The following is a 14,989-nucleotide window of genomic DNA, read 5'->3' as shown; positions in this document are numbered from 1 at the left end:
GTGTGTGTGTATGTGTGTGTATGTGTGTGTGTACGTGTGTGTGTGTGAGATTAAGCTTAACCGGTTGTCAGCCGTCCACAATGTCCCTCCTCCAATTTTGTGATCCATCTCATGTGTTGCAACCCTTCCTTAAGTTATGTACCTCCCCAAATGTTGCATCCACCATAATTATGCAACCAACCCGAACACCACAATTTTGCAACCCTTACAATTTGCCTTACAGAAAGTGAGGTGGGGGTGTGGGTTGGGGGTGTTGAGGGTGTTGTGGGGATGCAGGGTTGGTGGTAAGTGCATATACAAAGCAGAGACATTTTAATTTTGGGTTGTGCAGAAGGCTGGCTGATCTTCCCTAACATTGGATCAGTTAACTTGGCACTTGGCAGTGATTGAATCTGGGACTTTCAGATCTGGTGTGGTTTAGTGTTGCACCACACAACTCATTTACCAAATGAACATTTGGAGGAGTATAATCCATGTGAAGAGAAATTACTGATCCAAACATTGGTTCTTCTGTTTGTCTAGAGTGTGGAAGTGATTTAGGAAATGAGTTCTTCGATTATATTCATGGCAGATGTCATTTGCTTCTATAGCTCAATGTTCAAATCAGAGAGTGGAACATTTCCCAGTCATAGAACATTGAACAGCACAGCTCTTGATATTCGGCCAACTTTTTATCCTACTCTAGGTTTAGTCTAACCGAGATACTCTTCATTGTACTATCTTCCATGTGCCTATCCAAGAGTCAATTAAATGTCCCTAATGTATCTGACTCTTTTACCATTCCATGCACCCACCACTCTCTATGTAAAGAACCTACCTCTGACATCTCCCCTAAACCTTCCTTCACTCACCTTAAAATTATGCCCCCTTGTGATAGACATTTCTGCCATGGGAAGAAGTCTCTGGCAATTCACTCTATCTATGTCTTTCATCATCTTGTACACCTCTCCAAAGTCACCTCTCTTCCTTCTTCGCTCCAATGAGAAAAGCCCTAGCTCCCTCAACCTTTCTTCATAAGACATGCCCTCCAGTCCATGCGACATCCTGGTAAATCTCCACTGCACCCTCTCTAAAGCTTCCACATCTTTCCTATAATGAGGCGACCAGGACTGAACACAATATTCCAAGTGTGGTCTAACCAGGGCTTTATAGAGCTGCAGCATAACCTCGAGGCTCTTAAACTCAATCCCCTGTTAATGAAAGCCAACACACCATAAGCATTCTTAACAACACTATCAACCTGGGTGGCAACTTTGAGGGACATGGACTCCAAGATCCCTCTGAACGTCCACACTGGCAAGAATCCTGCCTTTGACCCGGTATTCTTCATTCAAATTCCACCTTCGAAAGTAAATGACATCACACTTTTCCAGGTCAAACTCCATCTGCCACTCATCAGCCCAGTTCTGCATCCTGTCAATGTCTTGCTGCAACTTACAACAGCACTCCACACTATCCACAACTCCACCAACCTTTGTGTCAGTGGCAAACTTACTAACCCACCCTTCCACTTCATCATCCGTGTCATTTATAACAGTCACAACGAGCAGAGGTCCCAGAAACAATCCCTGCAGAAGATCACTGGTCACCGAGCTCTAGGCTGAATACTTTCCCTCTGTCTTCTATAGGCCAGCCAGTTCTGTATCCAGACAGACAGGTTTCCCTGTATCCCATGTCTCCTTGCTTTCTAAATGGGCCTACTATGGCAAAGCTTATCAAACGCCTTGCTAAAATCCATGTACACCACATCCACTGCTCTACATTCATCAATGTGTTTTGTCACATGTTGGTTCACACTATGTTAATGTAGTGTTTCATGTACAATAGTTTACATTGTTAAAATGATGCTCAAAAGATTGCACAAAGGCATTTGCGAGTGACTAACCAAAAGAAATAATGTCTCTAAATGTGAAAAAAACACACTCCAGAATATGATAACCTGTAATATCTCATCGTGCGATGACCAGCATTTTGAATGATGCAAATCCAACCGACGAAGGTTCTCTGACAGAACTTGACCCAAGCACTTAATGTTTATAACGTAGAAGAAGAAATGGTAACTCATTTTGTGGAACCTGCATTGATGCAAGTTATTTTTCATGATTTTCACAAAAATGTGTCTAACTTTTTGATCAGAAGAAAATCTCTTCAAACGTATTGAAGAGAGGCAAGTCCCACCAACCCTAATCAACCTTGATTCTCATTGATGAAGAAATCAATCTCATCAGCTTCAAGAAAGTATAATCAACAGGTCTCTGTATTATGTTACAATAGTTACTTAGCATATTCATGCTGACAAAATTTGTACATCCTCAACACTGCTATTGAAAACCACGATTGCTGGTGTCTATTTTTTGGATACAGTAGCTTGCAGTTCAATTTGTAGTTTGATACATACTACCAAATGACTGTTTGTTCCCAAGCTCATACAATGAGCTGGACATATCAGCACCAAACATATAGTTAGTTCCAGCAAAGCTCCCAAAGCAAAAATTCTAAAGTATGACATTCCTATACCTCGGGCCAGCGTTGACTCTGGGTTTCTTACGTTTTTGGTTTTACAAGGAGGGGACAGAGGCTGTACCCATTTGTAGTTGCCCCAGACACCCTTATCAAAACTGTGTCTTAATTTGTGATCATTTTCCTGAACTCCTACAATGTTATCATGGGGTGTTTTTTGGAGTTTTAGAACTACAGAGAACTAATCTGGAAGATTATGCCTAAGTTTGACCGAAATTTCAAGTTATGTTGAGGGACCCAGTGGTTAGTTTATTAAAAGCTACATTGCACTATTTAATTTTTGCCCTACCTATTGTGTAAAATGACTGCATACGTGTGCAATACCTTAGCAATTTTAGCTAGTGTAGTGCTTAGCAGAGTTAAATTATAGATATTCTAATTTATGACTGCAAACTACCAGTTGTATTTACAGTTTTTAAATACAGTAATGTGAATAGGTGTGGTAACAGATTTAGTACTATTACTTTATGAAGCCACCCATCATCGTTACACATGACATAGTCCTGTTTCTAATGTCCTTTCTTTACCACTCAGAAATGATCAGCTAACCAAAAGAATCCTCTGGAATGAAGTGAAGATATATTCTTCTACAAGACCATATGACGCAGGTGCAGAAGTAGGCCATTCAGTTCATCCAGTCGGTTCTGCCATTCAATAAGATAATGGCTGATCTGATAATCCTCAACTCCACTTTCCTTCCTTACTCCCATAAACCTTGGTTCCTTTACTGAATACAAATCTCTCTCTATCTCAGCCTTATAATATACTTCTTGACTCAGCCTTGACAACCCTCTGTGGTAAAGAATTCCACAGATTCACAGAACCTCTGACAGGAGAAATTCCTTCTCATCTCTGTCTTAAAAGTTTGATCCCTTGTTCAGAGATTGTCCTACCCTCTGGTCCTAGACTATTCTACAAGGAGAAACAACTTTTCCACATCCACCTTGGGCCTGTAGTCCAAAAAACAGACTCCTTTCTGTGGGTAGATATTCAAATCACACTGTAACAAGTTTGTATTTGAATTAATCAGTAAATCCAGAATTAAAAGCTAGCCTCAGAAATGGTGGCCATAACAGCTATAAATGATTATTAATGGTTGCGTTTTCCCAATACCCTTTGATTCTGTGACTGATTAAAACACTTGAATATATTTAATGAACGATTCTTGACATCCCTCTGCTGTAAAGAATTCCACAGATTCACTACCCTCCGAGAAAGAAATTCCCACATGTTTAGGCATCTTTCATAGTTTAAACTGCACTAAATAGTTGTTTGGTAAGACAGAATTTGAGTATTGCTGAAAAAGACATATTTCATTAAAACTTCTCATCTTTCTCTCATCAGGACAATTTGCAAGAATACCAATTCAAGGGGGAAACCAATATTTACACTGCATGAAAATTATGTGCCGATTTGTTGTTAAATGGACTCTGATTGGCTGATGCATTACCATGGAGAATGTGCCCAGCAATTCTGGTTGACAGTTAACTGCTATCAGTTGGTTCATTTAACACCCTGAAAAACCAACTAGGCAAAAGTGAGGCAACTTCCCTTGGTTTACAGTTTAAACAAAGCCTGGCAGTTAACTGTACAGGAGAAAGTGAGGACTGCAGATGCTGGAGAGTCAGATTCAAAAAGTGTGGCGCTCAAAACACACAGCAGGTCAGGCAACATCTGAGGAGCAGGAGAGTCGACATTTTGGACACAAGCCCTTTAAGAGGAATGAAGTTTGACTGTGAAATTCATAGGTGTCTACCTCCGGTTTCAAGAGGGCACAATTGTTATACCCCTGTGCTTTGATTTGATTTATTATTGTCACATGTACCCAAGTACAGTGAAAGGTTGTGTTTAGCGTGCAGGCAGATCATACCATATAAAGACCGTAGGGTGATTGAGCAAAGCAAAGAATACAAAGTTATGACTGCAAAGAAGATGCACAAAATGCAAGATCAATATTAGGTTTGAAATTAGTGAGGTCCATTCAGCAGTCTAATAACAGCGGGGAAGAAGCTGTTCTTGAGTCTGTTGGTACATGTGTTTGAGCTTTTGTGTCTTCTGCCTGTTGGAAGAGGTTGGAAGTGGGGAGAGGGGATTTTGATTATGTTAGCTGCCTTTCTGAGACAATAAGAAATATAGATGGAGTAGGTGGATGTAAGGATTGCTTGCATGATAGTCTGGGCTGTGTTCACAACTTTTTGTAGTGTCTTTATGGTCCTGGGCGGAGGAGTTGCTGTACCAAGCTGTAATGCATTTGGATAGAATGCTTTCTGGTATATCTGTGAAAGTTGGCGAGGGGCTTTAGGGACATGCTGAATTTCCTTAGCCACCTGAGGAAGAAGAGGCCTTGTTGTGTCTTCTTGACTGTCACATTAATGGGGGTGGTCGAGGACAGAATGTTGGTGATCGTCACTCCTGGGAGCTTGATGCTCCCACTGTCTCCACCTGTGCTCCACTGCTGCAGTTAGGGACATGCCCTCCTCCTTGCTTCCTGATGTTGATGATCAACTCTTTCATGCTGACAATGAGGGACAGATTGTTATCTTTGCACTACGTCACAAAGCACTCCATCTATTTCTCATATTCTGTGTCATCATTGTTTCATATCCAGCCTCGATTGCATAAGGGAAGTTAGAAATTGGGTATGTGGATAGTTTCACTACTGACACTCAGACACTGAATGTGCTTACAAAAGTGACTGATGCCCCTATACCAAAGAAAGTGCCTGATACTAGGACCTATACTGCAAAGAGGTTACTGGAGGGAAGTACAAACTTATAATGAAAGTCTGTGTTGAGATTTGAAAGATAGAGAATAACTGAAAATGGCTAGTCCACTCTATTTAATAGTAGATAGTGACTGGTTCTCCAATGTTGGCTGAACTAATAAAGTAATTAAACCTCTTGTGTGACATTGCATGGTGAAGGCTGCATCGAGTTAAGTTGCTAACTACTCCAATTCTCTATGCATCCTGAATGGTTCACTATCAAAAAGGGCACAGCATCCTATCCCCACTAAAATGACTTAAGGTTAAGACTCCAGTTCAATATGAGCCTTCTGCATTGTCAGAAATCCTCTCTTTCAGAGTAGACCATGACCTGGTCTGCAGCAAATTGGTACGATTTTGGAGTACAGCAACTCCTCTGCCCAGGACCATAAAGACACTACAAAAAGTTGAGAACACAGCCCAGACTATCAACATCTGGCCTTTACTGTATTGCCGATCATGGGATCTTGTTGTGCATAAAATTGGCCACTGAATTTCCCACATTCCAACAGTGATACATAATTGGTTGTCTGTTTTAGGAATTCCTGTGGTCATCAAAGGCACGAAATAAATGCAAATCTTATCTTTTTTCCCTTTTACTCACACTCCGGGGAAATTTCAAATGACCCGACCATTCCCAAAATAAATTACTCCCTGGTCTTCTGTATTTCCTATAACCACAGTGAGTGAACTTTAACATCAATGTTTTTGATATACTTCCCATTCCAAAGCCACAATTATACTTTCTACTGGAGTCCATTGAATCAAGCCAGGAGATTAATGCCCAGGCAGTTTTCTGCTCCCCAGTCTAACTGAATTTTATCGGTGTTGTTTTTGGAAAATAATGTGAAAACCTGAAAACGATCATTTTCCTGCTGCTTTGAGCCCCAACCACATTTTCTTAAATTCTACAACTGATTTCCTGCTGAGCTCCCAATCGCTGGCAGACCTCTCTCTCGAAAGTCCCGAACAATTTTGAGGCTAACCCAGGAACCACACCAAGGTGAGGAACGACATATATCTATACCAGAAAGACCCTATTCCCCTTGTACGACAACGCCCACACCCCACAAATTCTAGTTGAAATGCATTTTGACCAAACCTCTTGCACTAGCATTTCATTTTTTAAAATTATCTTGGATATCAGAACACACAGGAACATTTCAGAATTTGCTAAATGGGGTGGAATGGTGGTTCAGTGGTTTGCACTGTTGCCTCATAGCGCCAGGGATCCAGCTTCAATTCCAACCTTGGGTGACTGTCTGTGTGGAGTTTGTACATTCTCCACCATGTGGGTTTCCTCCAGGTGCTCTGGTTCCTCCCATAGTCCATTGATGTACAGGTCAGTTGCATTGGCTGTGCCAAATTGCTCACAGTGTTCAGGGATGTGCTGGCTTGGTGGTTTGGTAAATGCTAGGTTATAAGGTAGGGAGGAGGGTCGGTGTGGACTCGATGGGCCGAATGGCCTACTTCCATACTATATGGTATACGATTCTATGGTAAACATGGAACTGTGATTTACAGTCAGGAAAACATCAATCCACTACAACAGAGAGCTTAGCAAAATGAATAGATAAATGCCCAATAGAACATTATTGAGAGTTGATGCATTTTGGTGAAATGAACAGGGAGAGACAATACAGACTAAAGGCACAGTTCTAGAGAGTATACTGGGACAGAGGGACTGGGGTGTTCTTGTGCATAGAACTTTGAAGGTGTTTGGATATATTAACAAAATAATTAGCAAGATATACGAGATCTCACATCTCATAATTAGAGGAATTAAGATGCTATGTTGAACCTCTGAAAGTTCCTACACCAGAATTAGAGCTCTACGCCCAGTTCTGTTCCCAATGCTTGAGAAATGATATGAAGGTCTTTGGGAATGTGCAACTGAGGAGATTTACCATAATGCTTCCAGGGATGAGGAATTTCAGCTAAAATATTACATTGAAAAAGCTAGTATTTTTCTCCTTGGGCTGATGATAATTATGGGGAGACTTGGGAATGGTCTACGAAATTATGACAGGTTTAGACAAGGCAGTAAAAGGCAATCTTTCCCATTGGTTGATGATATAGGGAGTGGTAGGGGAAGGGGTAAGTGACGTGCACAGAGATATAATGTTTTGGGAAGAGACACTTGAGAATGGGAGGAAGAGCTTTTTCATGCAGTGAATGGTAATGTGGTAATGACTCTGAACTGACTGCTCAGAAGGTTAGAGTCTGGATTAGAGTAGTGCTGGAAAAGCACAGCAGATCAGGCAGCATCCAAGGAGCAGGAAAATCGATGTTTCAGGCAAAAGTACTTCTTCAGGAATTCCTGATGAAAGTCTTTTGCCCGAAATGTCGATTTTCCTGCTCCTCGGATGCTACCTGACCTGCTGTGCTTTTCCAGCACCACTCTAAACTAGACTCTGATCTCCAACATCTGCAATCCTCACTTTCACCTTTTTGCCCCGGTTAGTGGAAATGGAGACAATGGCTGATTTCAAAACGAATTGGATGGGCACTTGAGGGAAGTAGACTTGCAGGATTGCAGGAATATAGCAGGGGAACAGGACCGATTCTGTGGGTGCACAGAGAGTTGGCCTGGGCTCAATGGACTGTGTAAAAACAAGGACTGCAGATGCCAGAAACCAGAGTCTAGATTAGAGTGGTGCTGGAAAAGCACAGCAGGTTAGGCAGCATCCGAGAAGCAGGAAAATCGACGTTTCGGGCAAAAGGCCTTCATCCCCAGGACCTCCATGTCCTCGGCAGAGTGGGAGGGGGAGTTGAAATGTTGGATCACAGGGCGGTGGGGTTGATTGGTGCGGGTGTCCCAGAGATGTTCCCTAAAGCTTCTGCTAGGAGGCGCCCAGTCTCCCCAATGTAGAGGAGACCGCATCGGGAGCAATGAATACAATAAATGATATTGGTGGATGTGCAGGTAAAACTTTGATGGATGTGGAAAGCTCCTTTGGGGCCTTGGATGGAGATGAGGGAGGAGGTGTGGGCGCTGGTTTTGCAAATCCTGCGGTGGCAGAGGAGGGTGCCAGGAAGGGAGGGTGGGTTGTTGGGGGGTTGTGGACCTGACCAGGTTGTCACGGAGGGAACCGTCTTTGCAGAAAGCAGAAATGGGTGGGGAAGGAAATATATCTCTGGTGGTGGGGTCCGTTTGGAGGTGGCGAAAATGTTGGCAGATGATTTGGTTTATGCGAAGGTTGGTAGGGTGGAAGGCGAGCACCAGGGGGGTTCTGTCCTTGTTACGGTTGGAGAGGTGAGGTTTGAGGGCGGAGGTGCGGGATATGGATTAGATGCATTGGAGGGCATCTTTAACCACATGGGAAGGGAAATTGCGGTCTCTAAAGAAGGTAGCCATCTGGTGTGTTCTGTGGTGGAACTGGTCCTCCTGGGAGCAAATACGGTGGTGGTGGAGGAATTGGGAATACGGGATGGCATTTTTGCAGGAGGTAGGGGGGAAGAGGTATAATCCAGGTAGCTGTGGGAGTCGGTGGGTTTGTAGAAAATGTCAGTGTCAAGTCGGTCATCATTCATGGAGATGGAAAGGTCCAGGAAGGGGAAGGAGGTGTCAGAGATGGTCCAGGTAAATTTAAGGTTGGGGTGGAATGTGTTGGTGAAGTTGATGAATTGCTCAACCTCCTCGCGGGAGCACAAGGTGGCACCAATGTAATCATCAATGTAGCGGCGGAAGAGGTGGGGAGTGGTGCCGGTGTAACTACGGAAGAGGGACTGCTCTATGTAGCCAACAAAGAGACAGGCATAGCTGGGGCCCATACGTGTGCCCATGGCTCAATGGACTGTGTGGTTTCCTTCTGCATTATAATGATTCTGCGATTAACTAATCACACTCTGTAAAGGACTATCCTTGTTTGACAAGACATTGAGTCTGCAACAGTACAGTGTGGCATTCTGAAAGAAAGAGAAAGCAATAGATGGATTAGGAAATAGGGCAATAGAAAAACAAACAGCTGGGAATGAAAAACAACAGCAACAAATTTAGGTTAAACAGAAGCAAATATTTCCATCTGAGTGTTCCTCTCAAATTCAGGGAAAAGAATGAATCTTGTTAATTTTTTGAACATGATGCAAAGAAAAATTGCTACCATTGTGCTCACATTCTTGACGTACCACATCAAGTAGGTTTTCAAATTATACATTGTCAGCATCTGGTAGTCTGTCTTGCATATTTTGAGTCAGTTCAGAGGATTAGACACATGTGTTCTTTGTAAATGTAAAACAGAGCAAAACAGCACCGAAAAATGTCACAACCACAAAAACCATTAACAAACTGAAGGGACTTTTTTTCATTAAAAAATCTTATATTTACTTTGTTGCCTTCTGTAACCTTTACAAGATCCATTTGGAATAAATATAAAACATGTAAGCTAAAAAACCTTATAGAACTAATTGACAAACCTCATTCAGAGAGAGTTGAAAGCTTTATGGACTCTCAAATAAATTTCACCTGTTTGCAGAGTGCAAGCATCATTCATCGCATTTAATGTATTTATTGGAACCTTATATGTGACCATTTTTCTTCCTTCCTTGAAACTGGGTCCCTCAGGGTCATCTACAATTTTTGAAACTTCAATATAAAATTCTGAATGCATTTTCCAGAAATATTTATGCCATCGCTCTTGAATTATTGCAAAGGGACCACAGTGTATTTTCATTTGACTGGCCCCACTAGGTTGTCCCTTGACAATCCCACAGATAGAGGGTATGCTGACAGTTATACAGCTGATTTCATTATCTGGCCTTCCCAGAGGACAACAGTAGTGACAGGGTAGTGACAGGGAGAACACTTCAGGAATCCAGAATGACTAGGCTATGTTCTTTCTAGTTGTTTCAATGACTGAAAATCACACTTGGCACTCCATAATAGCAACCACCCTTCCTTACTGCAACTGCTTAGTTATGCAATCACCTGGTCTGGCCTTCGTGTGACTCCAGGCCTACAGCAATGTAGTTGACCCTTAACTGCCTTCTGGACAACTAGGGATGGATAATGAATACTGGCCTGGCAGTGATGCCCACATCCCCTAAATTAACAAGAAAAATAACACCTTGACGTTCCCAAGTGATGTTCCTTGCTGTAAAATCATGGATACGGTGAACAGCCAAGGTGTTTGCCCCAGGGTAGGGAAGTCCAAAAGTAGAGGGCATAGGTTTAAAGTGAGAGGGGAAAGATTTAATAGGGACCTCAGGGGCTACTTTTTCACACAGAGGGTGGTGTGAGTATGGAATGAGCAGCCAGAGAAAGTGGTGGAGGCTGGTACAATTACAACACTTAAAAGGCATCTGGATGGGTATATGAATAGGAAGGGTTTAGAGGGATATGGGACAAGTTCTAGTGAATGGGACTAGACTCATTTAGGATATCTGATTGGCATGGACGCATTGGACCAAAGGGCCTGTTTCCCTGATGCACTACTCTATGACTGCCCACTAAATTTACGCAGGCCTACCTTTAAATAGGCTATCAACAGTGATCTGTGATGAATACGCTCTTAAAGGTCTCACGCTTCTACTGCAGGGGCCTCGCTATGGGGCCAACACAGGAATTGACATGCATTGACTGTGGGCAAACACCCACCTCTCCCTGGGCTGGGGAAGAACGGCAAAGCCCTTGTTATTGGCTTATTGAGAATGCTGGGAACTGAAAAGACGGGCTGCTGTGAGCCAACTCTCCCTCCACATGAACCCCCCCCACCAAATCCCCAAGTCGCGCACAGCCTCTTCCCTGTGACTACTATGCCTTAAGTCCCTCATCAGTGTGGTCCTCAGTTGAGCTAGATGCAGTACTAGCAATGGACACCACCATCCCAATGGCACTGGTGAGCTGCTGGAGCCTTGATCCCGGGGAAAGACCATAAAACCATAAAACCATAAGACATAGGAACAGAAATTAGGCCATTCAGCCCATTGAGTCTGCTCCGTCATTCAATCACGGCTGATAAATTTCTCAGCCCCATTCTCCCACTGTCTCCCCATAACCCTTGATCTCCTTCATGCTCAAGAACACATCTACCTCAGTATTAAATATCGTCAATCACCTGGCCTCCACAGCCTTCGGTGGCAATGAATTCCATAGATTCACCACTCGCTGGCTGAAAAAGTTTATCCTTATCTCAGTTCTAAAAGATTTTCCCTTTACTCTAAGGCTGTGCCCTCGGGTCCTACTCTCTCCTGCCCCCATCTTCTCAACATCTACTCTGTCCAGGCCATTCAGTATTCTGTATGTTTCAATTAGATCCCTCCTCACCCTTCTAAACTCCATCGAACATAAGCCCAGAGTCCTCAAAGGATACTCAAATGTTAAGCTTTTCATTCCTGGGACCATTCTCATTAACCTCCTCTGAACACACTCCAAGGCCAGTACATACTCCCTGAGATATGGGGCCCAAAACTGCGCATAATACTCCAAATGTGGTCTAACCAGAGCCTTAGAGCCTCAGTAGTACAGACTGGATTGAACTAGCCTTCCCTGAATGAGGTGGCATTAAATCCAACCCAACTTTTCAGACTCAGCAGCTCAGGTGAAAGAAAGCAGCACAGATCTGAAAAGTTAACTCTGTTTCTCACCACAAATGCGTTGAGTATTTCCAGGATTTTTTTCATTTTATTTTTGCTGGATTCATCAATCCAATTTAATGATTGTGCCATATAGGAATCCTTTACTACTCTGTGAGATTCTATCTTTGGGGACCATATATTTTTTGACTATAAATTGGAAAATTGGAAATTGGACTCTGTGGAATGACTGTAAAATACTAGGATCGTTTTTTTTTTCCTCTCTGTGCAATTTGAAAAGCGAGTGAGATTGTGTCATTAATGAAATCTTCTGGGAGCCTGAATGTCATGGGCTACAGTGAGACGTCTGGGAGAATCATATGAGAAGTCAAGTCTTGACATCACAAACGACTAACTGTATTTTCCAACAGAGTTCCAGACATGAAGACAAGATTCTTGCTCAGCAATGCCTGTTAAGGGGGGGTTATTGCTCTCCTCAGCTTCGTAAGCTACATTTCCCGCGACATTGAATTGAAAAACAAAACGCCGACAACTCCCAACATCGATGTCTGTGTGACTCCAGCTCTCCATGTGTTCCTAAGATCCGCCATCTTAGACACCCAGTCCCAGCATCTTGGTGCATGTTTCCATTGGCAGTGGCCTCACGTCCTTGCCAGCCGCTCTGCAACATTGTGGCACAACTCCAATCCACTGGCACTATTCTTTAGTGCTTTAAAGATGCACCTCAGGGTTCATTGGCAACTGTTGTCGCAACGCTGCAAGGACACTACGCACTCAAGGGCAAGGTGAGGACTGCAGATGCTGGAGATCTGAGTCGAAAGTGTGGTGCTGGAAAAGCACAGCAGGTCAGGCAGCATCCGAGGAGCAGGAGAGTCAACGTTTCGGGCAAAAGCCCTTCATCAGAAAGGTGGGTGTGCCTGGCTCACAGATTGAACCAGGCTGCATCTCAAAGGTTGTCGCTTTGTCTCTTAGCACTAATTCACTTTGAGCTGACCAGGATGCTCACAGCATCCCCCACCCCCTCAATGAGCCTTTTTGTGCTGTGTCCCTTCAGCCAGAGCTAACAGGCTCACAGTACGTCTGTCTCAGCTTGTTGTTTAGTCCAGACTTACAGTCAGGTGGTCTGTCACGGCTGCCTGCAGTCCTCAGTCACGTCAAGGAAGAAAGCCATCAGTACGGGGGTCCTGGCATAGCAGTACATCAAAGGAAGCTTTGGATATCAGTCCAAGAAATGGGACACGGTCAGCTCACCACGTGGGGATGGTCAGCTTCAGGATTCTCTCCATATAAGGAGCTGAATGTCAAGCTCATTCTGCGTAAGTGTGGGCTGAAAGGACAGAAAGGAAGGCATTAAGCAGATAAAAGTGAGCGGGTATAGCTCTTGGTGCTGGTGCAGGTGGGAGGTGCAGGTTGTCCTGAATGGGTGAGTACACCATGCAGGGTTAGCGGTGTGTTTTCTTTAAATTTGGGGGTGTTTGGGGAGGTGACCATGTGTGAGTGAAGATGCTGCAAGCAATAGCGAGAGGGGTAAAGCATGGTCCTTGGAGGGGCGTGGGAGAGTGCCAGAGTAACAGTGAGGTGGCAGAGAGAAGATTGTAGAAGACACCACAGAGAAGGTCTGTCAGAGAGTGTCACGGCTTTCCCTGCCATTTCAGGATGGGGTCAGCCCTCCTCTGTAACAGGTGAAAGTGTGGACTGCAGATATTGGAGATCAGAGTCAAAATTAGAGTGGTACTGGAAAAGCACAGCAGGTTAGGCAGCATCCGAGGAGCAGGAACATCAACATTTCGGGCAAAAGCTCTCCTCTGTATCAACCTGATCACAATAATTATGGGCTGGTACAGAAGAGGGATGACCCCAATAAATGTCACACACCAATTCCCTGTTATTGGCAATATCTGGAGAAAATGTCAGGAACACTATGCAGGGCAGCTCCAGGCTGACAGTGCTTGTACAAGATGCACAAAGAACTTTGAAAATTGGCACAGGAGCCGGAGATGCTGGTCTTCTTTGGGATATCCCAGCAGTGGCAATTCCTTCAGTGCTGGGAGAATCGGGCTCATATTGTATGAGAGTGTCATCATTTGGATCGGTTAAATAAGTAATTATGTGAATTTGGACAACAGAATGACAATACTATTAGGCATCCTAAATGACCTAAATGAATCTCAATTAACTTGACACAGTAAAAGAAACAATGTTCACATTTGCTTTTAAAGGTGGACACTTTATGAGACAGAGTGATATCTATAGTTCTTGAGTTAAGGAAAATCTGCTTCATAGAGTCATAGACATGTACAGCATGGAAACAGACCCTTCGGTCTAACCCGTCCATGCCGACCAGATATCCCAACCCAATCCAGTCCCACCTGCCAGCACCCGGCCCATATCCCTCCAAACCCTTCCTATTCATATACCCATCCAAATGCCTCTTAAATGTTGCAATTGTATCAGCCTCCACCACTTCCCCTGGCAATTCATTCCATACACATACCACCCTCTGTGTGAAAAAGTTGCCCCTTAGGTCTCTTTTATATCTTTCCCCTCTCACCCTAAACCTATGCCCTCTAGTTCTGGACTCCCCAGGGAGAAGACTTTGTCTATTTATCCCATCCATGCCCCTCATAATTTTGTAAACCTCTATAAGGTCACCCCTCAGCCTCCAATGCTCCAGGGAAAACAGCCCCAGCCTGTTCAGCCTCTCCCTGTAGCTCAGATCCTCCAACCCTGGCAACATCCTTGTGAATCTTTTCTGAACCCTTTCAAGTTTCACAACATCTTTCCGATAGGAAGGAGACCAGAATTGCATGCAATATTCCAAGGTAAAAACAATGACTGCAGATGCTGGAAACCAGAGTTCAGATTAGAGTGGTGCTGGAAGAGTACAGCAGTTCAGGCAGCATCCGAGGAGCAGTAAAATCGACGTTTCAGGCAAAAGCCCTTCATCAGGAACACAGGCAGAAAGCCTGAAGGGTGGAGAGATAAGTGAGAGGAGGGTGAGGGTGGGGGTGGGGAGAAAGTAGCATAGAGTTGCAGTGGGAGAGGGACTCCCTGAGATTCTTGTAGAGAGAGGAGGAAAACTTCTTCAACGCAGGCATCCTTGCAAGAGGATTCGCAGTAGGGTTAAAATCAATGAGGTAAAAACAATGACTGCAGATGCTGGAAACCAGA

This window comes from Chiloscyllium plagiosum, chromosome 9 (assembly GCF_004010195.1).
Source record: "Chiloscyllium plagiosum isolate BGI_BamShark_2017 chromosome 9, ASM401019v2, whole genome shotgun sequence".
In the NCBI taxonomy this organism is placed as follows: Eukaryota; Metazoa; Chordata; class Chondrichthyes; order Orectolobiformes; family Hemiscylliidae; genus Chiloscyllium; species Chiloscyllium plagiosum.
This window is presented reverse-complemented; position numbering follows the sequence as displayed.